Raw genomic sequence first — 27,391 nt, 5'->3', positions numbered from 1 at the left:
ATGCATGTGCTCTCAGTATACTAAATAATACTAACTCTCAGGTACAAGAAATTGGAACTTTGTGTAAGGAAAACATGAATCCTCCCTTTTAAAAAACTACCATGGAGATCAGCAACCATAGGTACATGGAGAAAGTGAGTTAATGATTTTTTTTTTCAAAATTAGCCAATAAATACAGGTCTCTGTCAAAGATGAGGCTGAATGTTAGGAGAATTACAAATCCAAAACTTAATCCCGATCAGAATTTTCCATCTTGCCCATATCTCTATAATGAATAGTAAAACCCCAGATCCAACATTCCTAATATGTAAGGCGCTTAAACTTCAAATCCATATTTTGGACCTTCAGCCCACTTCTGCTTTGCATAGAACTTTCCTTCTTATGTACAGTTTTAGAATGCACAACAATAGAATATTAAATCACCACTGGGAATAATATTGGATTTTGAGTTTGCTATAATTCTGTAGTGTTATTTCATTACTAACTGGTCTTGTTATCTTGTCACGTGCATTTTGTTCAGTTTCAATCCCATAGAGCAGAATATAGATAAAATGCATAGGAAAAGTTGATGATCAGCTTTCTAGGAACACAAACATTAGTTTGCTAAATGACAATGATTACAGAATACAAACCATGTTTTGATTGTAATAGTCGAATGCTGCCTTTGGTACTCTTGGCATACAATTATCCACTTCAGCTTTATTTGTCAAATGCTTGGATCGATTTAGTATAATAATTTCAGCTGATCAATTATTATTGATTAACTATGTGGATAATTATTGTCAGAATAGGGGCCTAAGGTCTCATTTAAACTCTGTCCATTGTCTGCAGCAAGGAATCTGATGGAGTCCATATCAGACCAACCCGCAAATATCAGCTTTCAAGACTGAAAGTGAGAGTTCAAATATATGGTTTTGCAATGAATTATGCATAACAAGGACAGTTTTAAAAAGTATAATCAAAATCCCCTAGCGGAGGAGGTATAACATTATATATTTACTACAGTGAACTCTGGATCAGGTCCATCCTAATTAATATAAAATGTCAGCCATGCTAACACACATGTTAAATCAACATAATTATATTCCAAATATTTACAAATTCAGTGAAAAAATAAGTCTCTAAGCATCACCAAAGTTTTTCTCGGAACTCATATTGCAATTGCATCTCATTAAATTCATTCATTATTAAATTATATCTAGGGATGACCTACTTCAGATGTTTTCCCCTTAGAATGTCAGTTGCACATGTTACAAATGAAGGTAGAGCTTTTATAAGTCTTTTCTGTCATATGAATAATGAATAGGTTTCACACAAAATGCAGGAAATTGCCATCAATACCAAACAACTATAAAAATAAGATGATATGAGAGAAAATGCAATTCAAACAATTCTTTTTGGCTTGTATGGTTTTTTGAAGGTGATCTCTAATGGATTTATATGTCTAGTTAATGAGTACCATCTTAATTCATTAAAATCAAAGCAACTATCTTAGACATAACTTCCTTTCAATTTTGTTAAAAATCATGTGGAAATGTCTTGGTAACTGAAATCTACATTATTTTAAACATTCTCTATTTGAAGTAAAGGCATAGCGAGAAGACTAATTTGACAATGGCAAAGCCTCTGATTTTAAGAAGCTCATTATGTGAAGCGTTTAATTAGTTCTCTGCACTAAGTTGAATTTCTTACTATTTGCTGACTTCTCCACATTTGTAAAGCCCCTGGAGTGCAAAGTAAAATGCTAGCATGAGAAAATATGTCTAATAACCTGTCTAATCAGATATTAACAAGCCTGTCCTCAGTTGATCTGTATTATTAGAAAAAATTCGTAAGTTACAGAAAATTACCATTTCATTAAAAAACAAAACCTGGTATATACAATATATCAACTTCATTTTGAGGATGTATATTTTACACTAAGATTTTACATAGTCATCAAGCTTCCAAAGAAGCAAAAATCTCAAGCATTATAATCACTAAGGCCTGATCCTAAACCCTCTGGAGTAGGGTTACCAATTTTGATAGAACATGTTCATGGAGGTTTCATCACATGACATAATATTTAAATAAAGATTAATCTTTAACTCCTGGAGACTCCAGCACAAACATAGAGGGTTGGCAACCCTACACTGAAGACTATAGGAGTCTTTCCATTGACCTCAGTGGGTTTTGGATCACTCCTTAAATGTCTTTCTAGAAATGATTAATTGTAAGAATTGCAACTACTTCAATGTCTCAAGCACCGATATTTGGATTCCATCTATTTTGTCAGCTGTATCTGAACTCTAGATGATAGCTTTGGTGAGTGATTTTCAAAAGTTTTTTATCCTGGCCTATCTGCTCCCACTGAATCATTGGGGCATGGATCACAAAGGGATTTAGATGTTGCAAACTGTCACATTGCCTAGGAAATGAGAGGAACAATACTGCAGTTCACAAATCCTCAGTTAGGTGACCGGGATTTTTGTACAAAGAATGAGGGGAAAGAGCCACTTTAGAATGGGATCCATGAAAGCTAGCATGCTAGATGGGGTGCTACCTCAGCTAGCCAATGGGAGATGCCAAGGAGCAGTAGGTGCTGCCTTGAATCCCATACTTAGGTGCTATCTCTGCTTATCGGTCCACAAACTGGAACCCCTGCCACTGGCACCTGGAGTATGGGTTTCTTGCAGCTGTTTCACCTGATACAAAACTTCCAAAGGAGGAGCTAATGGTAGTGCCCACCTTACAACTTTCTAGCATGTGGTTAGAGCACTTGCCTGGGATACAAGACTCCCCTGTTCCATTCCCTCTTCTGCTTGGAGGGGGAAAGAGAGGATTTAAACAGGACCCTATGCTTCTTAGGTGTACGCTCTAGCCACTGAGCTACAGGGTATTCTGATGTAGAACTCCCTCAGTCTCACCTGTTGAAGCTGTTCCACTGTGGATAATTAATGAAAAAGGGATTGGAGAGGGGAACTGGACCCTGATTTTCCCACCTCTCTGGTGGGTGACCCATGAGACTAAGCTCTTATGTGCCACAGGCAGAATATAGAAGGGCTTCACTTGCATCAATGCCTGAGTCACCTATAATGGCAGGGAATGCATTAAATGAAATACAGCCAGATAATCCTGCCAAGTGGCTCTCACCCCATGCTTCAGAGAAAGGCAAAAAACTCCACTGCCCATTCAACACCACATATGGAAATCAATTAGACCCTGTGCATACGAGCAAGAACCTGCTAGCTAAGCATGTAGCCTACTTAATGGTGCTTAATTGGAGCCTCTTTATCGCTATGGGCCTGATGTTCTTGGCCATTGATTTGAATAAGGATGGATTGTTAGTTCTTTGAAGCAGGGACAGTTTTTCTGATCAATTTGTAAAGCACCTAGCACAATGGGGTTCTGATCCATGCCTGGTGCAAGGGAAGGGATAGCTCAGTGGTTTGAGCACTGGCCTGCTAAACCCAGGGTTGCAAGTTCAATCTTTGAAGGGGCCATTTAGGGATCTGGGGTAAAAATCTATCTGGGGATTGGTCCTCCTTTGAGCAGGTGGTTGAACTAGATGACCTCCTGAGTGAGGTCCCTTCTAAGCCTGATATTCTTTGGGGATCCTCAGTAATTCCTTAATACAGAAATAATAACAACATAAGTCAATTAAATAGTGTAAAAAGGACTACAACAGGACATTTCTAGAGTTTATTGAGTATTCCTCCCAAGCATATCATGCTCACAATTATTCTAACTCCTCAGAGTAAACTTTCAATGACATGTGCAGAAATCTCTGCTTCCATACATATGATAGTTTTCCAGACCAGCATATCCTATCTCAGATCAGTTATCCTCTTCTGACATCTGCCAGATCAGTTAATGGTTTTCTTAGAGAAAGCTAAACATTTCTTACCTTAAATATTAAAATTTATTATAAATTTTTTAAATGGTTTGATTCCTGAAGCCAGTTTTAAGCCTCATTTGTCATCAGCATGAAATTCTTGGTGAGTTTTTTATGAATAAATTAAAGACCTTCAATATAAATATTACAAAATTAAGTGGATTTTGTCAGAATACATTACAGCCATTAAAATAAATCAGACTATTAAACAGAAAAAAGAAGAATCTGCAAAGAAATGTAATTCCATACAACTTCACGACAGAATCAATTAATCAACTAACTATAATCTGAGACTCTTGCTAGAAAGACCATTCAAGAAGAGGGTGATAGATATCCATGATAAATTTCATCATTATGTGAAAGTATGGAAAATAAATTTTGCAAAGAAAGATCATAAGCTTGGAAACTGTCCATATCACGTAACCAATTAGATGTGGAAAGAGAGGTTTTTTTCCTTCTTTCTTTAATCCCCTCAGGTCACATTACATATCTGCATTATCACCTCAAAGCATTCATAGAGGAGTGTGAATCTCCTCTAAAAAAGTCTAATGTCTTAAAAAATAATCAGAATGCTCATTCTTTCCCAGAAAAATACTCCACAATGAGGAAGTCGGTAGTCAGGCCACTTGTCCCCTCATAGTTGCTGCAAAGGGGTATATGTGGCTCAAAATAGGTCCCATTGAAGTTGTGGAGGCAACATTCTCAACTAGGAAGTAGGCATGTAAGCTTCCCCCATAGTGCTTGGATGATCGTATAGACCGTTGGACTTCCCTTGGAAAGAAGACATGCTTCCTACATGAGCACGAGTAAGGAACAGCTAAATCTGCTATTTCTCTCTCAAAGGTGGGAGCCCACATAGTTAAACTTCATTGTGGGTTCTTGGACAAATCACTCCTCTGCTGCTTCTTCCCTCTCCAGTCCTTGCTCTGCCTTGTCTATCTAGATCAGAGCTATTTTGGGCAGGGACTTCCCTTACACTGTGTGCACACATGTGCACAGTACCCAGGGCTGAAAGTAACTTAAAGGACTTACCGGTACACTGGAGTCCTGAGCGGCGGGGGAAGGGGGACGTGGCCTCATCCAGAAGAGGAGGGGCCTTTAGAGTCCTGGGCCTTTAAATTGGAGCCCCGCTGCTGGAGCCGTCTGTGATTTAAAGGGCGCGAGGCTCCACTGCGGTAGCGGCTGCTGGAGCCCTGGGCCCTTTAAATCACCACCTGAGCCCCACTGCCAGAACCCCCAGGGTAGCAGCAGTGACCAGGGCTCTGGTGGTCATTTAAAGGGCTGAGGGCTCCCAGCCACCGCTATTGCAGCAGTGCCCTGCAGGGATGCCCAGAGGATTCAGGGGGCCTGAGGCAAAGCAATTTTGGGGGCCCCTTCCATAAAAAAATTTGCAATACTATACAATACTATATTCTCGAGGGGGTCCCTGCGAGGCCTGGCGCAAATTGCTCCTCTTGCTCCCCTGCCACGGGCGGCCCTGGGAAAAAAACCTTCTGCATCTCTGCACAAACCCAGTTTTGAGAAAACTTCTTTACAAGGTATCACTGGTTCTCAGCATCAGCTAGTGCTAAAAGGCACTAAAGCTCATTACAAGGGTTGGACAAATATTTTCCTTCAAAATATTTTCTGGATCGAAATCTAGGGGTTTTTAAAATGCAGAAAAAAATCACAGACAATGTCTGCTTGTCTTCAAAATTTGTTGTGGTTTTTATAATTGAAAATCTGCAATTAGTCTGCCAAAACCTGAATATGGTCTGCTGGTAACATGAATTTGGCGGCTTGCCTGCGGGAGGTCCGCCAATCCCGTGCCTTCAGCTTACCCACCGTTGAATTGCTGCCAAAACTACTGGACCAGCAGACCTCCTGCAAGCATGCTGCTGAAGGCAGCCTGACTGCCCCCTCACAGCGACCAGCAGGTCACCCCCTGGGGCTTGCCACCCCAGGCATGTGCTTGGTGCACTAGTGTCTGGAGCCGCCAGTGGGTGAGAGTGCTCAGCACCTTGATGATCAATCCCCATGTTAGCTGAATCTGGTGAGCTTATCCCTTCCCAGCTTCATCCTCACTGCTTTAACGAGAAGCTCCTCTGACCTCCTCTGTGTTTTAAGAATTAACCATATACAGAACCAATGGCTTAGTCACAAATTTTTGTTTTGCTTTTCTTATGAAACACAGAAAACTATGTATCTTAGCAGTACCCTAAGGTGAAAGTAAATGTTAGATATGGAAGAGAAGATTTCATCCATCCTGCTAGCAAATCAGCTCATATTTTGGATATCTGTCTTGTGCTGCCTTCTAAATACTCGCAACTGGAGCGTAAAAAAAACTAGAAATGATAAATGGGGTAGAAACTGCTTAAGGTCTTTGCAAAGTTTAATGAAAGATTTATCTCTTGAGGGTAATGTTCCTCTTTCTTTTACTGAAACAAGAGTTTGATAACCTCTCATTGTGCGTTTGATAAATTACATCTCACAGTCATAACTAAAATGAGTAAGTGGAAAATAACTAAACCTTTCTTTAGCCTTTTTTTATCTGAGTCTTTTAATACAAAGATTCCAAAAACTACTAAGTAGCATGCAATGTATTTTTAATCACTGAAGTGAGAACACTATGATGCAGTAATATAATAGCAGAAGGGAAAGGACTCCTATATCTTGCTGAGTGTACATTGCATCCATTAGTATTTTAAAAGATAGCTCTAGATATTATGGTGAAGCCTGATCCCTCTGAACTGGAATATTTATCCCTTGGATATCCTTCTAGCACTAATTCCCCATCACTAATGTAGCAGTCATTATATTACCATAGTGACAAATCCTGCAGTACATAGATGTAAAACTCCACTTGCAATCATGGATCCTTTTGCAGGGTTAGGCTCTTGTGCTGGAATCTTCTCTATGCACATAGAACATGACTATCTAGGCTTGAGTGTAAAGGAGCTAGGGAAGTGAAATCAAGGACCCTTAACTCAGCCAGTGAGAGAGGCTGCTGCACGACATGAGCCTTCTTCCCTCTATTCCAAAGGAAGGAACTGCTGTAGATCATTTTCTATCACTGCAACCACAGTTCCCTCCATGTAGCTGGCTGGAAAGCAGAATATCCATCCCGTGAAAACCTCACTGAATCAGAATGAAACTTCAAACTTCAGAAGCATCTGCAAAAACTAATATTCTGATTCAGGAACATACTAGTGTCCTCTACACCTGTACTAGGTCTCCCTATCTGCTGTGGGGGAGCAACCCTTAGGCTGATTGGAGGAGCCAGGGATGTGGGCAGCCCAGCAGACTGGTTGTGGGGGCGGAAAAGACTGAGGAGCCCAAGCTCCCTATCAGATGAGCTGTTGAGGACCAGGGACCCTGGGAACCTAATCTCCCAGCAGCCTGCCAAGAGAGCTGATGAAGGCCCGAGGAGCTTGGCAGCCAGGGCTGCCAGTGTTTCCTGGCTCCCCTTTCAGCTTTCCAGGCAAACAGCTGAGGAGCTGGGCAGGTGAGCTGGCAGGAAACCTGTCTGGTTTCCCACTGGAATTTCATTGAAATTGGCATGTTTCTACAGAACACTTAATTTTTTGATGAACTGGCGTTTTCTGACAGAAAACATTCCTAGCTAGCTCTGCCCCTCTGTGACTACTGGGCCAACAGAGCTGTGCAACCAGACACCATGTTGTCACCCTCTAGCATTATCATTGCAGGCTTAGGAGCCAGCCCATGCAGTGTTGGTGCAAACTCCCTTTCTGTGTCTCCGTAAGCTGCCTCATGTAATCTCTCTAGATGGGGCTTATGTGATTTTTAAGGGTATGTCTACATTTCAATTAAACTCATGGCTGGCCCGTGCTGGCTGACTCAGGCTTGGACTAAGGCCCTAGGGATTCATGTTCGGGCTGCAACCTTCCACCTCACAAGTCCTGAAGGCTGGGCTCCAGCCCAAGCCTGAATGTCTACACCATAATTAAGCAGCCACTTAACCCGAGTTTCTTAGCCCTAGTCAGCTGGCACGGGCCAGCCATGGGTTTTTAATTGCAGTGCAGATACACCCAAAGGGATTTATTCTTGCTTGCTGTTCATAGGTATTTAGGCTAGTGGCCCTTTGTTTTCCTGTGGTCTTAGAAAGCTAAGATGGCAAATTGTTTCTGAGGGTTAAAACAAACACTTACAAATAAAGGAGGGAAGCTTATGGAGGGGCAGGTAAAGATGTTCACCCTGTAATGTTTGTGGGCAAAATCTGAATATGTTGACAGGCCACTAAACATTCAGTGGCAATAGGAAAAATTAATTTATCAGTCCCTTTCTACAAAATAACCTCTGTCTGACAGCACAGCTTGGGGTCAAAGAGAATTGAATGGACAAAGGCAATGAACCTGCCAATGAACCTCATCCCGGAAGTGAACCTGCCAGAACAGGGCTGAGGTACATTGGCAGGGCAGAGCTGGAAAGCTTGCAATGACCAACCCTCTCATCCGAGAGGCAAACATACCAGAAGAAGGCTAAGGTATATTGGCAGGCTGAGACAAGGAAGCTTGCAAACCCATTGTTTCTCCTGGGGCTATATTTTCTCCTTGGATAAATGTAGTACTTCATTTCCCATTGCTCTCCATTTGGTAGCATTCCTCAAGGGTGTTAGATTGTGCTGGTTTTGATTCAAATGACTATTGCTGACAGTAGTAGTTTGCCTGACTATACTGTACTACTGTCATATAACTACCAACTGTAACAGAATGTATATAGTAGTAGTAGCAAGTGCTGAAATGCTCCATTATATTTGTTCATAAACCAACAGACAATATAACTGTGGAATACCTACAATATATTGTTTGCTACTTAGTTTTGGAACTCTTGTTGTATATCCATATACTGTAGATATATAAATGTCAAACTCTGACTGAGAACAGCATGGTTCATGGCACCATTAGAAAGAGAGATGCTTTTGTACTTTGGCTTTTTCTTTTAATGAACTATACAGCAAAACTCTCCAAACCACAAGGAAAAGCACATTTTTTTTCTACTGAAAACCAAGCTATGAAGGAAGACATTCACTCTATTATATGTGCACATTTATCTTTCAATTATTTTGTTTACAACACACATATAATGTTCTCTTAAGTTGCGGAAAACCTACTGCAGCGTTTGCAGGGAAGTGACTATTCTACTCAACAAGAAACAGGTTCTTCCAGTACTTTTTTAGGTATAGGGCACAAGCAGTATGGCTGAGGAATTACAAAATTGCAGCATAAAAGTAGGAATCAGGACTCTTTTCTTCTGCTGCTTTTTGGCTCTGCTGTTCACTCTGTATGATCATAAGCAAATCCCTTAACCGCTCCATGCTTCAGTTTACTCACCTGGAACGTTGGCATAAAATCTGCCTACCTAACGAGAGATGAGCTAGATACAGGCTGTTTTGAAGTAAATCAATGAGTTCTATGCCTAATAACAATGTGGGGGCTGTTTGTTTTTGTTTTTAATAATTGTCATCATGTGTATTTATTTGGTCGAGCTACTGATCATTCTACTGGTAGTCCAACATCCAGACTAACTGTCCTGTTGAGAAGCAATCTCTCACTCCAATACATAGCATTATTAGAGGCAATTAACACAAATTAAATTTCTCAAATTAAAAAGGATAGCAAATTCTCAGAGTGTCACTTGTAGGCATTTTCAAAGTACATAACTCTTCATGAGGCACAGTGGGATTCAACAAAATTGGTCCCATAGCACAAACACTGTAGTTTATGCACTTCTTGTAATACACTTTTAATTAAGCGATTATAAAAAGGGCACACTGCTTTGTGAAGCATTAACCTTGCTCACAACTAGCTAAACCATGAGATCAAAGATTTTGAAGATATCCACATGAAAAGATATCATTTCAAAGAGAGTGCAGTCATTACTGCTAATATGTTGTACGCAAGCATATGTAAAAAGTTTTATAGTTGAATTAAATATTTTTAGAGTAAATACTTAAAACAAGCAAAGTCTGATATGTAGAGCTATTTTGCTGGCATCTCTGGAGACCAATTTCTTGGCACCATTCCACTGAAATCTGCCTACTGGAGAAGTGGTAATGCTACAGCACAGAACAACTGGTAGGCAACTACTTCATTGACTTCAAAATGTGTTTGTTTTTGCTGTTTTAACTTTGAACACATCTAGATCAAACTTAAGCACCATAAAAACAAAACTAATATATATATATATATAGTGTATGAGGTGCCGTACAATAGAATTTAAAATATAGCAACAACATAAAAGGGATAAAATGATTCTGACTTACAATATGAACACTAAATGTAAGTGAGGGGGGTCCAAGAAGAAAGGGCATTGAAAGGGACAGTAATGAATATAGTACCAAAAGTGTTTGTCTTAAAATAGCCTTAATTTAAAAAAAAATTAAAAAAAAAAAAAAGCTTTAAGCTGTTTAAGAAAAGGGATGGAATTGGCATTTCGGTGGGACTCAGTTCCACATTATAGAGCTCAATGCTGCAGAAGTGCAGTTGCCTCTGATTTGAGTGCGCATTGTGTGAGCACAGATATATATGGTTAGTCTAAGGATGTAGCTGTGCCTATCGCCATTAAGCTCTTCAAAATCCAAAGTTAATAAGCAGATACTTTATGGGCAGCGAACATAAAGGCCACAGTGTGATGTTGCACCCCATAATGTTTTATGGAAATATACTTATGAATGTGAATATGACATAACTGGAATATGTTTTATGCTACATATGCCATGTAACATCTCTGCAAAGGTTATGATCTACTGAATATATTCATTCTATTTGTATGCATGTATCCTTTTTGTATTTGAAGTTATGAATATTGGCTGTATACTTGTTTGATTTTAAGTAGCCTCAGTGAAGCATTTGGTCAACTTCTTGAGGAGAGACTATTCTCAGTAAGTGCCCAGTCAAGAAACACTTAAGCTGACAATAGACCTTGATAGACACCAATCAACATCTGAGCTTTCCTGGGAACATCCTGTAAAGTTCTGAGTCATGCATGGACATGTGACTTGCCCATGTGATTCCAAAACTCCATCTTGCAGCTGGATTCTGCATACAAGAAGGAAGAGGTCTCCGCCCACAAGAGAAAGTCTATATAAAGTCCTGGGAGATGCCTCCATTTTGTCTTCAACTGACTCAAGAAATAGCCTCTCCACCCCCAAAGGATGCCTGATAGAAACTGAAACAAAGGACAGTAACCAGAGGGGTGTGAGTGATTGCTGGACCCAGACTAGAAGGAAGCTAGCCTATAAAAGAAACTTATTGGAACACCTCTGAGGGTGAGATTTCATCTGATTACAGATCACTTTCTTATTGTATTAGGCTTAGACTTGGGTGTTTTATTTTATTTTGCTTGGTAATTCACTTTGTTCTGTCTGTTATTACTTGAAAGCACTTAAATCCTACCTTTTGTATTTAATAAAATCACTTTTGACTTATTAATTAACACAGAGTGTGTATTAATACCTTGGGGAAAGACAGCTGTGCATATCTCTATCAGTGTTATAGAACAATTTATGATTTTATCCTGTATAAAGCTTATACAGTGTAAAACAGATTTATTTGGGGTTTTGATCCCACTGGGAGCTGGGCATCTGAGTGTTGGAGACAGGAACTCTTCTTAAGCTGTTTTCAGTTAAGCCTGCAACTTTTGGGGGATGTTGTTCAGACCTGGGTCTGTGTTTGTAGCAGGCTAGCATGTCTGGCTCAAACTGGGCAGGGCACTGAAGTCCCAAGCTAGCAGGGAAAAAGGCTTAGAGGTCATCTCAGCACATCAGGTGGCAGTTCCCAAAGTGGTTTCTGTGATCCAACCTGTCACACACAGGTTGGGTCTAGTATTGTGCTAACTCACCCCTCAGAAGTTGTGCTACTGCTTTACCTGGAGCCCTACAAAGAAGAAGAAATAATGCTAATCGAGACTCACAAGCAGAAGGACACATATTGCTGTGCTGTGAGGCCATCAAAAGATAGATGTATACCTGACCTGAAAATGACTAAAAATCAAAGCTCACTTTCTAAAGGCTCCTGAAGTTTACAGGCAGAACAAGGAACTCACGGCCCAATCCTTCATTCCTTACTCTGCTTATCATGTTGATGGTCCCTGTGTTACCTTGTGCTCTGCTATCTGTGGTATCCAAATACAAAATCAGAGTCACTAAGTGAATTGTAACTTCTTCAGGCCAGGGACTGCCTTTTTGCTATGTAATTAATGTGCCTGAAATGAGGCTGGGATCTTTAATTGCTATAATAATTATAATAAATCAGTATAAACAAAAGTCTTCAAGAATCAGAACTGAAAGAGAGAGACTGGAGTCATAGATTATTTTTCAACAAAATATTCCATTAAGAATGCGAAGATCCACATTTCTTAAATGATTCATTTGAATTCTGTCCCCAAGACTTATTAATTTTTGCTATTTGGAGGGATTTTGTTCCCAACTTTCTTCCTGGTTTTGCACAAAGGAGGCTGGAGATCAGTTCATTATTATTTCTGCATTTTTTCCATTTCTTCTCCTGAAAATTCATTTGTTCCCTCCTACTACCTTGCCCATCACTGGCTGTTGAATTCCCCTGAAGTAAAAATGACTCCCATGTAAAACAAAGCAGGAGAAGTGAGACAGTCATGAGGGTGTATAAATGAAAAAGCTGCCATATAATACACAAAATGGATTTTTAACTCTGCCTCCTACTTAAAATATAAATCTTTATATTATTATTATTTAAGACTGAGGAATGGGAAGGCAAAAGGAGAAATCAAAGAGAACGTTAAGAGTGAAAAGGGACAGTTTAATCATTATTTAAAACAGATTCTCATTTTGACAAGGAGAGAAAGTTCAGCATCCATCAGTGTTAACCGTAGATTAGCTGACAAATAACAAATTTTGATTAAAGATAACAAACACTATTATAAAGAATTAGATGTTTGCTTCTATTATAAAATTGCTAAAATCTATAACCTTTTAAAATATACTTGCTTTCAGAGGATATATTTTAAAGAACCTTTTGTATACAATCAATTTCTATTCAGTTATATTTTTCTTGTTGTCTTGAGTTATACCCAAACTCAAAGGAAATCACATGATGATATTTACGTGCTGTGACTCAGACATGACAGTAATATGGAAATAATTTGTTTCACTTCTTTTGGAAGTCTGAGCTAGTTTGTTACTGTGAATGAATGTAATTCCATTAAATTAAATGGAGCTTCACTTATTTACACCAATGGAATCCTGTCCTGTATATATCCCTGAACTTTGTAGGAATGGAGAAAATCAATAGGTTTTAGTATGTTATGTCTTGCGGGGAGGGTGGTGATTGCATGTTCATTTTTGTTGCTGTTCTGGCTGTGTTTTCCACTGATTCCTAGGGACTGAACCTCAGCCAGTCAACGAAGTTATGCCTGTTTACATCTGCTAAAAACTTGACACATAATTTATTAATTCTTAGTCAGCATCCCTTGGTTGATCAATACCATATTCAAGGAAAACCCAGTGAAAAGTCTGTGTGATCACATCCACTTGTTGTCTGGGAGAAACAATATGTTTTTGGGAGATAAAACCAATTTCAATGATGTATCAAAGGGGCTGGGCCTTTGTGTAATGGCTGACTATTGAAAGTTCTGTTTGTGTCACAGACATATGCAATTTTCAGGGTTAAATTTTGTTGTCCTTAATCCTGTCTGTGAACACTTACTCACATGAGTAAGTCCCATTGGCATCAAGAGGAATTATTCAGATGAGAGTGTCCAAAGCTTACTCACACCAGTAAGAGCTCAGTCTAGCCTTGTACACTGTATGTAACATCATAACTCCTTCTCTTTCGTTCCAGCATTCCTATTTGTGAACATTAAGGGAATACCCTTAAGGTGTTTAAGGAGAGCAAAGTTAATAGATGCAATATTTCACCGTCTTCAGAAGGATCCATCTAAGGTTGATTAAGCCTTTTTTATTCTTTTATTTAATGCTTGATATGTCAGCCAAAGACAATGTATAATCCTTCAGTGACCTGCTCTAGTAGCTCGGGCATTAGGCCAACTTCTTTGCATAGAACAAACCTCAGTGCAGCCCAAATGTCTACAGAAGTGGTGATGAGGAAGGTTCGATGTAAACACTAGGGTTGGCCACTTCCCCTTGTCTGTTTTGCATGACAGGTCAGCTCTGAGATGTGTTCGACTTATGTAAAACTGTTATGACTCCACTTACGTAACAGAGCTAGGAAAATACACTGTTCAGTGGTCCGTTAACTTGCTATCAAAGAGAATGTAATTTCTCAGCATAGACTATGTACTTTTAGAGATACATACTGTCTTCTTTATTGCTTATCAGTACAGTGCTTAGTATAATGGGTTCTGATTCTTGACTGAGATTCCTAAGTACTTGTGATAGCTTTATAAAATATTTTCCATATTGTAGAGAGAAGCTTTTCTGAACGTCATAACGCCATACATCTCTTGCAAAAATGATGTAACCAGTGAAAGCACAGTGTGACTCTTTGTCTCCCCACTAATGGCCAGGTTTATAAGTATGCTACTAATTCTGAGCTAATGAACCTGTCTCAAGATAAAGAAGTCTTGGGTTCAGTCTCTGCAGAGGACCCATCCAGAAGCATATTTGCATTTGTAACACCAAGAGACCTTGGTCGCCAGGGGACAGGATCAAACTGGAGATCTTGGGAGCTTAGTGCATTAGCCTCCACAACAAGAGCTAAAAGCCAACTGGCTATTGGCTAAGGCTGTAAAGGAGACTCATTTTCTCTCTCTTCTCAGTGTCACTAGATGGGACAGAACACCATACTTCCCCTAGCTGAGGAGGCACCTCCCAAGCTTCTGAGTCTTCCCAGCTGAAATCCCAGATTAGCCCCTACTTGTAACACTGACAGACCTTGGTCGTCAGTGGGCGGGATCGAACCCGGGACTTCTGGAACTTAATGCATGAGCACTGTAGCTGTTAGCAAGAGAGATGGCTAAGCAAGGTTTGGGAAAATTTTGAGTTTAAGTGTTCCCAATATATGCAGATATTTTGAGATTTGGGGAACCTGAGTGAGAGCCGAGCATCAATAGGAATATAACAAGTTGCCAATGATGGTAGGCAGAAAAACAGGTGATAGAAAATCGATGAAATTCAATGGTACAAAAGTGCAAGGTTATGCACTTAGGGTCTAAATTTCTGCTACAGTCTGGACTTCATCAGTTGCAAGCAGCAAAGGAGGAGAGAGACCTGTGTGTGTGTGTCTCTGTTACAGGATGTCGGAGCTACTAATGCAGCTGTGAAAAAGGCAAATATGATTCCAGCATGTATTACCAAGGCATTTCCAGGAGGGAGGGGGAGAGAGAGTGGAGTATTAATGACATTGTACCAGGCACTGGTAAAACTTCATCTGGAATACAGTGTTCCCTTCTGGTCACCCATGTTCAAAACAGATGAATTTAAATGAACAGGTGCAGAGAAGAACTATCAGGTTAATCAGGGGAATGAAGGGCCTCTCTTATGTGAGGTGATTGGAAGAGCTTGGCATGTTTAGTCTAGAAAAAAGAAAGCTAACAGGGGATCTGATTGTTCACTATAAATTAGGGGAGTAAATGCCAAAGAGGGTGAAGAGCTAATTAAGCTGGAAGGACAATGTTGGAACAAGAACAAATGGATATAAACTTGCCATATACAGACTGAGACTGGGAATTGGAAGAAGGCTTATAACAATCAGAAGCTCTGGAACAGCCTCCCAATAAGAAGTATGGGGGCAAACAACATTAGTTTTGAGAGAGCTGGGCAAATTTTCTAGTGTGATTGCATGATGGGTTTCTTGTGATGGTAGGGGATGGGGGTCAGCAGCCCAGGGTCTCATTTCCTATTTGTCTTATGTTCCTAAAGTTTATGCTTTATTGTTTCAGCTAGCAGGGGTCAGAAAGGGATATTTTTTCTCCAATGTATTCTGTGAGTGAACTTATTTCCCTCCTCTGAAGCATCAGGGATGGCCATGGCTGGAGATGGGACACTGGGCAAGGTGGGCCAGGGCTCTGAGTTGGCACCAAGGATTCTTTCTCTCAGGTGCTTGGCTGGCTGGTCGTTGTTCACAGTCTCAGAGCCTAACTGATCCACATATTGGGATTGAGAAGAAATTTTCCCTCAGGTCAGGTTGGCTGTGACCTTTTTGCCTTCCTCTGTAGCATACAGATGTGGGTCACTTAATTATTTCTCTGTAATTGAAGGGGCCTCAAGAACTGGTGCACCTCAGTCCCTCCTATTTTCTGCCTGTGGTACATGATAGTCTAGTCTCTTCTGGGCTACAATACTTTGGTCTCATTTTGGTGGTTGGGTTTAGTGTATGGCTTCTGGGTAGAGATGGAAGCCTGTGATATAAAGATTAGATTTAATGGTCCCCTCTAGCCTTAAAGTCTGATTCTGACTGGAAACAGGTATTGGAACCTCAGCTAATCTGATCTGTTGGTGGTGATCTATGGAGGAAATGAGGGTGATCATCTGGAGGAACAGCGGTAAAATGTTACCAACAAGTGGGCAGCTGTAGCTCCTAGCTAGGTTGTGTAACTGTAAGAGTGAATGTCCTGAGAAAGGAGAGAAACAGGGTGGAGAGAGAAGAGCTGGAAAGAATGAATAATAATAGAAACACAGAGGTATGGCATCTGAGTGGGAGAAGTGCATGTACGGGGTTGGTGATGGAGATTTGCTTCTCTCATGTAAGAAGCGATGTTTCCACTGAAGTAAAGCTGGCAAACAAAAATATAGAGGATATGTTTGTAAATTTCACAGTATTCTTACAATCCTTTATCCTTATAAAAACTGTAAAACATTTAAAACAAAATTCTGAACCATCCACACAACTGGTGGGAAAATGAGGGTGTGGGGGAGAGACTGAAAAAACAAACAAACAAAAATCCTCACTTTAAAGTTTTTTTTGAATGTCAAATTTTCAAAATAAAAAAATTAACTGCTGTAGTCATAGGGATGCAGCTGGAAGAGATCTCCTGGGCTATGGAGTCCAATCTTCTGCCATCACAGGCCAGTCAGCCATAGAATTCAATTAAAAAACAAACAATCCTGAAGTACAGCACAGCATGCTGCTGTACTAACTCCTAAAGTCCTTAATGGACTTTCAGTGGCCTTGGAAGGAGGATAACATACAGAGAGTCCCAGTCTTGCCCCTTCTCATGCCTGGACCCAGAAAGTGACCTCCACAGGAGCAAGGATTGGATTGTGTGTTGTAGAGGGGCATTCGCATACCACAGATGTGATAACTGACTGCCCCCCACATGTTGCACAGTGCTCATGCTCCCTGTGAATTTAGGGGGAAGGATCTTGCCCGTGGCTTTACTTCAGTCTGAGTTTTCCATGAGAAATATTTTTAGGACCTTTTTAAAGTGGCTTTTTAGCAAAGCATAACTCTGTAAAAGTTTTAAAGTTTTTTCAGATTAAAAACACTTAAGTTCTCCTAGCCATAATTACAATACCCAAGTGTCCAATTTAGTTTGCATTTCCAGTCTGCTAGTACATGAATCATGTTCAATAACCTCCCATCTGAGCACTTTATTGCTGTTTAAGTAAGAATTAAAACTTATAAAAATAGATGCTATAAATCATTATAGCAATTGCTAGGAATTGTCGTTGATCATGGGTCTAAAACCCAGTCATACGCACACCTAAAACGTCTGTGGAACAATACAGTGTTACTGTTCAGAGTTGTTTTTTCCTATATGTGTTTCAAACTGATGTTAACACAGTTATGCCTGAAATGTGGTGCATGTTTTCCACTATGAAGGGAAAATCAAATAGTATACTACAAGTTACTGTTGACAGTCAGGAGACCATAAACCAACCCACATTATGAAAAAATCTACGCTTTCTAAACTTTTGACAGCAAAAAAAGATGACACACTTACGTTTCAATACAGTTATTCGAAGAGATGCTGTCAGGAACTATTCTCTTCTCAAATATAATGATTCTCCTGTAAAACACTAACCTTGATATTTTCCTCAGTGCTACATGTACCCATGTGAACTTTACAAGTCCCCTTACTTGGAAATGGAGTGATCTAAACATGTATTGAACTAGATTATTTCATTGTCAAAACCTGCGAGTATTGGTATAACTGAATGTCTCCTGTTTGGCTCTAGTTTCAGGCTATAGGAATATGAAGCAAAACCAAATGGTTCCTAATTAAGTCTTAGAAAAAACCACCATTAAAGCCAATGACTCTTTTGTCTCAGAGACAACTGGCTGTCCCCATATTTGTGGGAGAAAATATAAGGGGTTTCCTTCTTTGCAGAGTAACCCTCCTGCTAGGTGGTGTCCACAGTAGCAGGCACTAGATTCAATATCTAGCTGTTCCTCTTAACCATTGCAGAACAGAACTGTCTCAAGCCCCTGCCTGGTAATCTGGGAACACCAAACACCACCCTTGGGTGCCTCAGAGAGAATATTTCCTCACTTGCAAGCACTGAGTCTGTGTGTGACACAAGATAATATATTAAAAGGCAGAGGGAACTCAGCATTAATTTGGGAAAACACTGCAGCAATTCAAAGCATGTAAATCATAAGTAAACACCTGCCCTACAGTATGGTGGGCAGCATCTTTTGCCTCAGTTTCCCACCTGGCAGTGTGAAAGTCTGATGGATGAATGTCCCTTTAACACACCACTCCCCTTTCCTTCCACAGCACCGCAGTCACAGGTGGTTGTCCACAGTCAACTAATCCCCACAATTCAGGGATGCCTTCACCTGGGTTCACCTCCCACCCCAAAAGGGGGCCATTGAGCAATGTCGCTGCCACTGCTATCTTGGCTGCTGCTATTGGTATAGCTGCTGCTTTCCACTCACTGTCACCTCTGCAGTGCCATGTTCTGAAGTTCTGTCACATAGCCCAGGTCTCAGTGATTTCTCTGGATAACGGGGAACCTCCCTGCTACTGCAGCCTCTGCGCCATCTTTCACTGCAACTGTCCCCATGCCAAGTCTAAGGCTCAGCCCCTAGATGGGCTTATCAGTGATTGCAGCTCTAGTAATCGCTGAACAGAAACAAGAATTCTCAATTGAGTCTGGTCAGCTCTGTCTTCAGACCTTGGAGAGGGGAGGGTCAAATGGAGAGAAGATGTGCCTATGCAAATAGACACACAGCTCCAGATGTCATTCTCTCTAGTTCATCACTAGATGGCAGAGCGCTCATTCAGCTTACACAAATAAATTGCAGAGAGCCCCTGGCTAACAGTCTGAGGGCAGGTGTTTGCTCTGTGAATCAGAAGCTTGTGCCCTGTGAATTTGGCTGCCTATTCTACTCATATGGCGATAAGGGCAATATAACAGTGTGTCTTCTAGTGGTGCCTTAAGCAACATGATTTTCATCTGTGATTTGTTCGTTTTTTCTCATCCTCTTCCTCAAGGAGACAATGTGTACAGTGTAGTTTTTTGGCAAGGTTTTCTGTGGTTTCTTTTTTTAAATATCCATGCTGTTATGTGTTGCCTTTCAAGCAAATAGTAGTATCCACATGGCATTACTAAAAATGTAATTGGAAGCAGTGAAATACGAAACAAGTATTTTGCTTTTGTTAAATCTTTTGATTACTCCCTTTCTTGCAACCTACTGGTCTGAAAGAGGTGAGACCACAAAATATAAACTGTAGGGTTATGAAAATTCAGCCAGCCCCACTGATCTAACTGCACATCGATGTGCCTTACAATCTGGCTCATGAGCATGCCTTTGTAAAAGGCCATGATGGTCCTGCCATGCCCAGTAACAAGGCCACCTTCTTATTGTCTTGACATTGAACCCATCTTTTCTATTGCTAAAATGGAAACACTAACGTAGTCACAGCTCAGATGTCTTGGTTTTCCACTATAGAGAATGGGTTAACTGCTGTGATTTCTACTTTATGCCCTAATTTCACACTACAGCCTTTGATTAGTATTAAATGTGTTTTTTCCACGACACAGTTTGCTCTGTATAGGTTGATTTTTCACTGATTATGATGATGATTCATCTGGACTTGCAATGGGGGTCTTTTTTACTAGAAGAATGATTTACGCCAGTGTTAGAAGAGCTAAGTACTCTAAATAGAGCTAGGGTTTAAAAAAATCTGATTAACTGAGACTTGCAAGGAAGGGTCTGTTGCTTAGACTGCTTTATAGGATAGCAATGGAAGCATGGTCTCCACCCACCTCAGATTATTTCAGTACCAGAACCTAATTCTTGATGCTGCAGACGTTTTATTCTTCAATACGTCTTAATTTTTTGGTAAAATTATGTCCTGAGTTCTAATCACTGAATTTGATAGTTTGATCATTTTCTATCTGAGCTATTTGCAGGGAAGGTCCAGTGATAAAGGTGATACATCTTTACGCATGGTGTTAATACAGGCATTACTTGTTCATGCCTTTTCCTCGAACAAATGTGAATCTGGCATAAAATCAAAAGAAATATTGTTTCAGTAACTATAGAAGACCACTCTGTAAGCTTTTCAAAGTAATATGTCTAATGGTAAGAAATTTCTGTCTTGTGCTGTCAACCTTGGTCTTTCCAGTTTCAAGGACAAAATTTAAATAGTCTAGGCATTATAGTCACTAATCAGAGTCATGATCTTATAAAAGAGAGACCATAGACTTTGCCAGTCTTCTTCTCTTTCACCTCTCAATTTTCATTATACCAATGTTGGGTATGATTGATGCCCAGAGCCTCAAACAAAATTATTTGTATTTAGGGAACTGGTGTGTTATAACACTTACCAGCAAAAAGCTTGTTGGTTTTTAAAAGCAATCTTTATCACTTAGATAAGTATTTCTAATGAAACCCATTTTCCTTTCTTTTTAAGAGGAAAATATAGGTAAACATGAATGTGACTTCAAAGATTTTTGGATCAGTGTCATGTAACCTGTAATGGTGAAAGAATGAAGGTCATGATTTTCCCATATATCCCCATATATATATTTTCCCATATATTCAGAGATCTTTCTTATTCAAGAAAGACTAGAATTTGTATCACTAAAGACAGTATCTATAATATATTAAGTTATGAAACATCACTTAAGTCCCTATGGAAGCCCCATGGAGTCAATAGCCATCTTCCTACTGAGTTCAACAACAGTGGACTAGGGCCTTTATGTAGCACTATAGATACATAGTTCTTTTTCCACTGATAGAAGACACATATAACTGAAGCCATTTAGCACATGCATATGTTAAACCCGCAGCGGGCATCTTTAATTTATGTCACTGACAAAGTCCCTCAGAGAATCTGCTCCATTGAAAAATCAGGTGTAGTAGAACTTATCATCACCATTCTACGATGGACAAAAATCCCTAGAATCTCAAGACAACAATACAAAGTGGAAAGCAATGATGAAGTTTGGAAGACAGGAACTGAAAGACTGGTCCAAGCACAGGGCCAGCATGAGAGAAGACACAAATCAGCTGAAAATGAGAGAGAGGGGTAAGGCAAGGAGAAAATGATCTTGATTCTCCACTTCACCTGAGCTCTACTTGGATGTGATGCAGAAGAGGGACTGTTTGTTAGGGAGTAGGTTGCCACTCTCTGATCCTTGGCCACTGTCACAGGGTGGCTGGACCCTTTATGGCAAGGGGGCTCATCTAGCCACTCCCCCTAACCACTCCCGTGACAGAAGACTCACCCTGACTGTGAGGCCTGGTAAGGGAGTTGGATCTAGGAAGGAGTTGATGAGAGTATGGAGGCTTATTAGTCCTGCTATATTTGAAGACAGGTGTGTCAGGCAAGGAGGAGTTATATGGAAGGGAAGCTGTGGAAGGGAGAACCCCAGGGTTTTCCTCTCTTTGCAGAGGTCTGCTAGGAGTCAGAGAGAGAACTGATGAAGTCTTCAGGAAGCAATACATCTCCAGTAGTAGGTCCTAGGGAAATACAAGGAATGAAATAAGAAGCCAGAGCACACTAAAGCATAGTTGCAGAATAAAATATTATTTAACTGATCACACGAGGATACAGCATCTGCCTCATTTACTGCCACAAAGCTTACAAAATGATCTTTTATATCTACCTTTCCTCCAATACAATCAATAGCAACAAAGAAAAGCAAATTGCCATTTGATCAAGATGGTTTGCATCTGGAATGACAGTAAAAACTTAGCTTCATGGCAGCTATTAAATATGTGCCTCCTAGTTTTTGATGCTAAAAGACTTAAGTTAATTAGTAACTGTCTTGCTTGAGAATTTGATTCTACTGGTCTCAGTGATACGCTCAGGGGTGGCTCTAGGTATTTTGCTGCCCCAAGCACGGCAGGCAGGCTGCCTTTGGTGGCTTACCTGCGGGAGGTCCCTGGTCCCACGGATTCGGCAGCACGCCTGCGGGAGGTCCACCAAAGCCGCAGGACCAGAGGACCCTCCGCAGGCATGCCGCCGAAGGTAGCCTTCCTGCCGCCCTCGCAGTGACCGGCAGAGCACCCCCTATGGCTTGCCGCCGAGCCGCCTCTGGATACCCTGGGAAAAAGTTGTAATATGTCTGCAAGTAGCTTACTGAGGCTTCAGTAAATACCACAATTGTGCTCTCCAGCACTTCATGGTATCTGTAGAAGGGAAGACCTGAACAAGCTGGAGTTTTGACTGACAAGCAACATTTTTAAGACTTCTGGCCATTTCAGATGATTGTTTGTCAGAACATGCCTTGATACTATGACTCTGTAAAAGTGCCACATGATATGACTACACATGTTGTTTCCTCCTCCTAAGAACAGACGTTGACTTTAGCATATTCTTCCAATCACCATTAACCATTCTGGGTTTTGAGTTTCTGTATCCCTGAACAACCAACAAATGTGTCAGTATGTATAAACTGAAATATATGCTAAACCACTGGACATGCAAATCTTAATGCAGTGCATTTTTCATTCTGCAAAATGAAGGTGAAAATGGTGCTTTGTAGGTAGGGGAGAAAGGAAACTGTTTATTTGGCATATCACTTTTACTGAGCTGGCAAGGAGCAGTCTGAACAAACATGCAACTGCTCAGCTCATAAAACTGAATCTTGAAAGTGACTCTTATCAGATAGAACCCTCAAACCTATTTCGGCAGGAAGACTGCTTTGACTGGCTTTTTTGTTGACCTGCTCATTTACAGGGCCTTTGGTTTTATTCCTTTCAAGTTCATCTACAGAGTCTTTGGGTTTTGGGGTTTTAAGATCATCTATGAGTGCTCTGGGTTTGTTTGGTTTGCAGGTCATCTACAGGGTCTTCAGTTGTTTTTCTTGTTTCTAGCAAACCTTCTCTGGAAACACTGTCAGCTATTCCTACAGGCACAACTTCAGTGGTACTGCATAAATTGTTGTCCTTACTTAAACTTTGACACAATGACAGGTTCATGCTTGCTGAGCTGAGAGACAGTTCTTGACTTCCTACTTCAGACTGTAGGAGTTGATCAGGAACAAAATGCCACTTAGGACCCTTGGAGTCCTTTTGTAATAAGTCTTTCTTTTTGTTGTCAAAAACCAGACTTGTATTTGTATTTATGGTTTTCATTTTCAGATACCTTCCAGTATGAGAATAACTAAGTTGGAAGTATAGGCCTAAAAGTGCATTTTTGTGCTGCTTGTTTTATCCTTCAATTGTGGGGTAATCCCAAAAATAATATTTTTTTCTATGTACAGTCTTGCAGAGAGGCAGAACTAGAGTGGGGCTGGCTGGAGAGAGTGCTGTTGGGGTAGGGAGCAGTGAGAGCAGACAGACACATATCTCTGTGTGCCACAGCAAGAGGAGGATATGGGAACAAATTACATTTCCCAACAGCACCCTCTTGAGCACTGAAGAATACTCAATGGCTGTGATCCCTACAGGATGGGGTAGGAAACTTCTACTATAAGTATGCTAAAATGCCATGAGATTTTACAAAGGCTTTGCAGAACAGGTGGGTGGGGGTCCCTGGAAACCTATAGAAATGGGGGGCTGATGGCCAGGAGCAGTGTTAGACACAGGCCACCCATGCAATTGCATCAGCCCTGAGAAAGCAAGGGGGCCCCTTGCCATGGTGACTGACTCGGTTACTTGTGAGGGTGGGACCCCAGAATTGAATGACAGGGGGCAGATGGCCGAGGCATAGGAATAGAGGGCTGCTGGAGAATCAGGGCTGTTTGGCCACACAATGTACGCCTGACACAGGCTGCTGCCATTGTATGTGACCTGCTGGAACCTCTAAGAAGGTCAATGTGCTGACCCCAACTTTGAATTTTCCTGAGGAGGGGACCTCCAAAATGGTGGCTTTACCAGGAATTCTGATTAATGGGAATGTCAATGGCAGAACCTCCATTTTGGCTGGAGGCTTGGGCAAACTGAAAGGTGGGCAACAGGAACCAGCACTCTGCTGTTCTTAGAGGCTCTAGCTCTAGCTCTAGCTCTGGTGGCAGCAGGAGTGGTGGTTTGTGGCTCTGGCTCTCTCAACAGCTGTTCTGGCTTTGGCAGGAGCAGTGGTGATGGCTCTAGCTGTAGCAGCACTGGTGCAGGGACAAGGCCGGAGGGAGTAGATGGCAGGGCATGGAGCTCGGCAGCAGAAAGAGTGAGGCAATGGGGGAGTAGAGCAGGGGTGCAGAGGCAGGGATGAGTTGGGAGGGTGAAGGAAGTGAGTTTATTTGGGCATGGAACATGCATGAGTGGGCCCACTAGGATCTATCTTTGTTCCTCTGCCACTGGTAAATGAGAGAAACAGATGTAGGGAGGCTGGACCAGCTGGGCCCCACTCAGTATTTGCTGACCTTATTGACTTTTAAATCTGCCACTAAGCAGAAGATGCTGAAGTTCATGTTTGATTTAGTCCTGTTTTGAGGGACCTCAGGGGAAGGCCTTGCAGGTCCCAGCCCAAGGAAGAGAGGCCAAAGACAAGTTGTGGTATGTTTTCTTCTCCAACCTGGATGTTGGGCCTCTGATACCTTGGAAGGGGTTAGACTGCATGTGACCTGGCCAACTCACCGGAAGAGCCAGACCACTGTTGTATTAATTCAGATGAAATAAAGCGGGCTAAAGGGCCAACAGTGTTAACATGACACTGAACCTGTCCAACATTAAACAGTGTTAAGTTCCAGGGTCTGATATGCAGAGATCTCTGCTTAGTACAATAGCAAAAACACCATTAAAAATCCTTTTAACTTTTTTATTATCGATATAGAAAACCAGGAAATGAAGTTAAAGCATTTGAAATGTAAAGTATTAAGGGAGAAGTAGAAGTAGACCAGAGACGTAAATCGCATCATGCAGGAGACAACTTTAACTTATGTCATTGTCATAAAGTCCCTCCGGGACATATTTGAGTAAACAATTCAGTGTAGCACCAATGCCCCACAGTCTTTCTGCACTCCTAGAATGTCTCCAACATGCCCCTTCCCTCCCATTATACTGGTGGGGACTAGCTGGTAGGTGCTAAGGGTGGCAGAACAGGCTCTGCTAGCTTTATACCAGTGGAGGATCCTCCTACACCGGGAGAATTCACTATCTTTCTCCAAATGTTTTGAGTTTACTTTATAGGATGAAAACTGAACTTGGAAGCCTGGTGAATCTGAACTGCTGCAAGGAATGTAGAGAAAGTAGGGGAACATGAGACACCGAGATATGAGGTAGATGGAACAGGATAATGTAAGGCCTTTAAGAGGAGGAACTTTAACTGGACACAGTACAAGATAAGAATAACAATGAAGGGATTTGAAGAATTAAATATCAGGGTCAGAGAGACAGGAGAGGAAGATAGTCTGGATGGAGGAAAAGATGAGCAGAGGAAAGGCCAGAAAAGAGACTATTGCAATTAGGAAAAGAGATGACAAATGTATGAGCAAGAGTTTTAGCAGAGCAGATAGGGCCTGATACAGTGCAAGATTGTCACTCAAGTCAACAGAAAGTTTCCCATTGTCTTCAATGGGCTTTGGGTTAGGCCCAGGGTGAGCAAAGGGTAAATTTTAGTGATAGCAAATTAGAAATCAGGGCCAGGAAAAAAAAAAAGGTTTGCTGCTTTGAGAACAATAGCTAAGCTTCTTATATTCTCCATTATCTCTAGAATAGCAAGATGGTCTCCTTAATTATGTAGATGAGATGATTGTGACAGATTTTAAATGATAGTCTCTCTATTTTGAAGATATATTTTGTTACCAACTATAACTGAGTGAGTGTCAAAGATGCTCTTTTACACTTTTATATCTCCTTTTGTGACTGACAGTAGATTTCAAAATAGCATTCATTTATGGAACATGATACTAAATATGCTACATGAATATATGTGATCACTGTATCTTTTTTGCCTATGGTGTATTGCTTTTTATTTGTTTTCAGACTGGAATGTTGCTATATTTCAAAACAAATCTATTTATATGTCTGTTAAATAGAAGAACGTTTTCTGACACTTGATTTTCCCAGAAGAGTTATGATCAGCTAAAATTGAATATAGCATACACATTAACTGTGAAGCAAGATTTCTTATTGTCAAATCATTTTTGATGCAAGGAAGCATCACTCACACAAAATTGCCTTCTGGATTCTCCTAATAAAAAAAGTGAAACAGCGTCAAAACTCTTCCACCCACCCCTAGACCGCAGCCTGGTCAAGACCATCTGATAGTCATTGTATAACAGGTGGCTGGCAGAGCCTCAGTTTGTATAAATCTGCTTAGTGCAATTGGAGTCATTGGGGCTATGTTGATTTATACCAGCTGAGGACCTAGCACATTAACTTTATCTATAGACAGAGGGAGACCATTGACCAAAGCCACTAGTGCAGTTTTAGTCCTGTACTCAGGTCAAATCCTAGAGTGACCATAATCAAAAGGTATGAAGATTGAAAACATTGCTTTAGCTGATTCTCAGTAATCTTTCCTAAAATAATGAGGAGTCCTTGTGGCACCTTAGACACTAACAAATTTATTTGGGCATAAGCTTTCATGGGCTAAAACTCACTTCATCAGATGCATGGAGTGGAAAATACAGGAGCAGGTATAAATACATGAAAAGATGTGATTTGCCTTACCAAGTGTGAGGTCAGTCTATCACATCTTTTCTGTATTTATTCCTGCTCTTGTATTTTCCACTGCATGCATCTGATGAAGTGGGTTCTAGCCCACAAAAGCTTATGCCCAAATAAATTTGTTAGTCTCTAAAGTGCCACAAGGATTCCTCATTGTTTTCGCTGATACAGACTAACACAGCTACCACTCTGAAACCTCTCTCAAAATGTTTGGCAAGATTGTCAGTGTTTGCTGTTGCTGCTTCTTTATTTATTATTATTATTATTTTATTATATTATCATAGTGCCTAGGAGCCCTAGTCATGGACCAGAACCCCATTCTGCTAGCTGCTGTATAAACAGAACAAAGAGGTGGCCCCTGCCCCAAGGAGTTTTCAATCTAAGTATAAGACAGGAGACAACAGATGGATACAGACTGACAGGTAGTATAAGGGAGCAATAAGACTATTGGTGATAAGTAGTGGTCACAGCACACCAGCCTAACCATTGCCAGGTTTCAGCAGGCACCATGGCAGAGGAGAGTTTTGAAGGAGGATAATGAGGTAGCTTTGCTGATGTTTACGAGGTGGGA

This window comes from Gopherus flavomarginatus, chromosome 6, assembly GCF_025201925.1.
Source record: "Gopherus flavomarginatus isolate rGopFla2 chromosome 6, rGopFla2.mat.asm, whole genome shotgun sequence".
NCBI classification, from domain to species: Eukaryota; Metazoa; Chordata; order Testudines; family Testudinidae; genus Gopherus; species Gopherus flavomarginatus.
The sequence above is the reverse complement of the archived record's forward strand: the minus strand, read 5'-3'. Positions refer to the sequence as shown.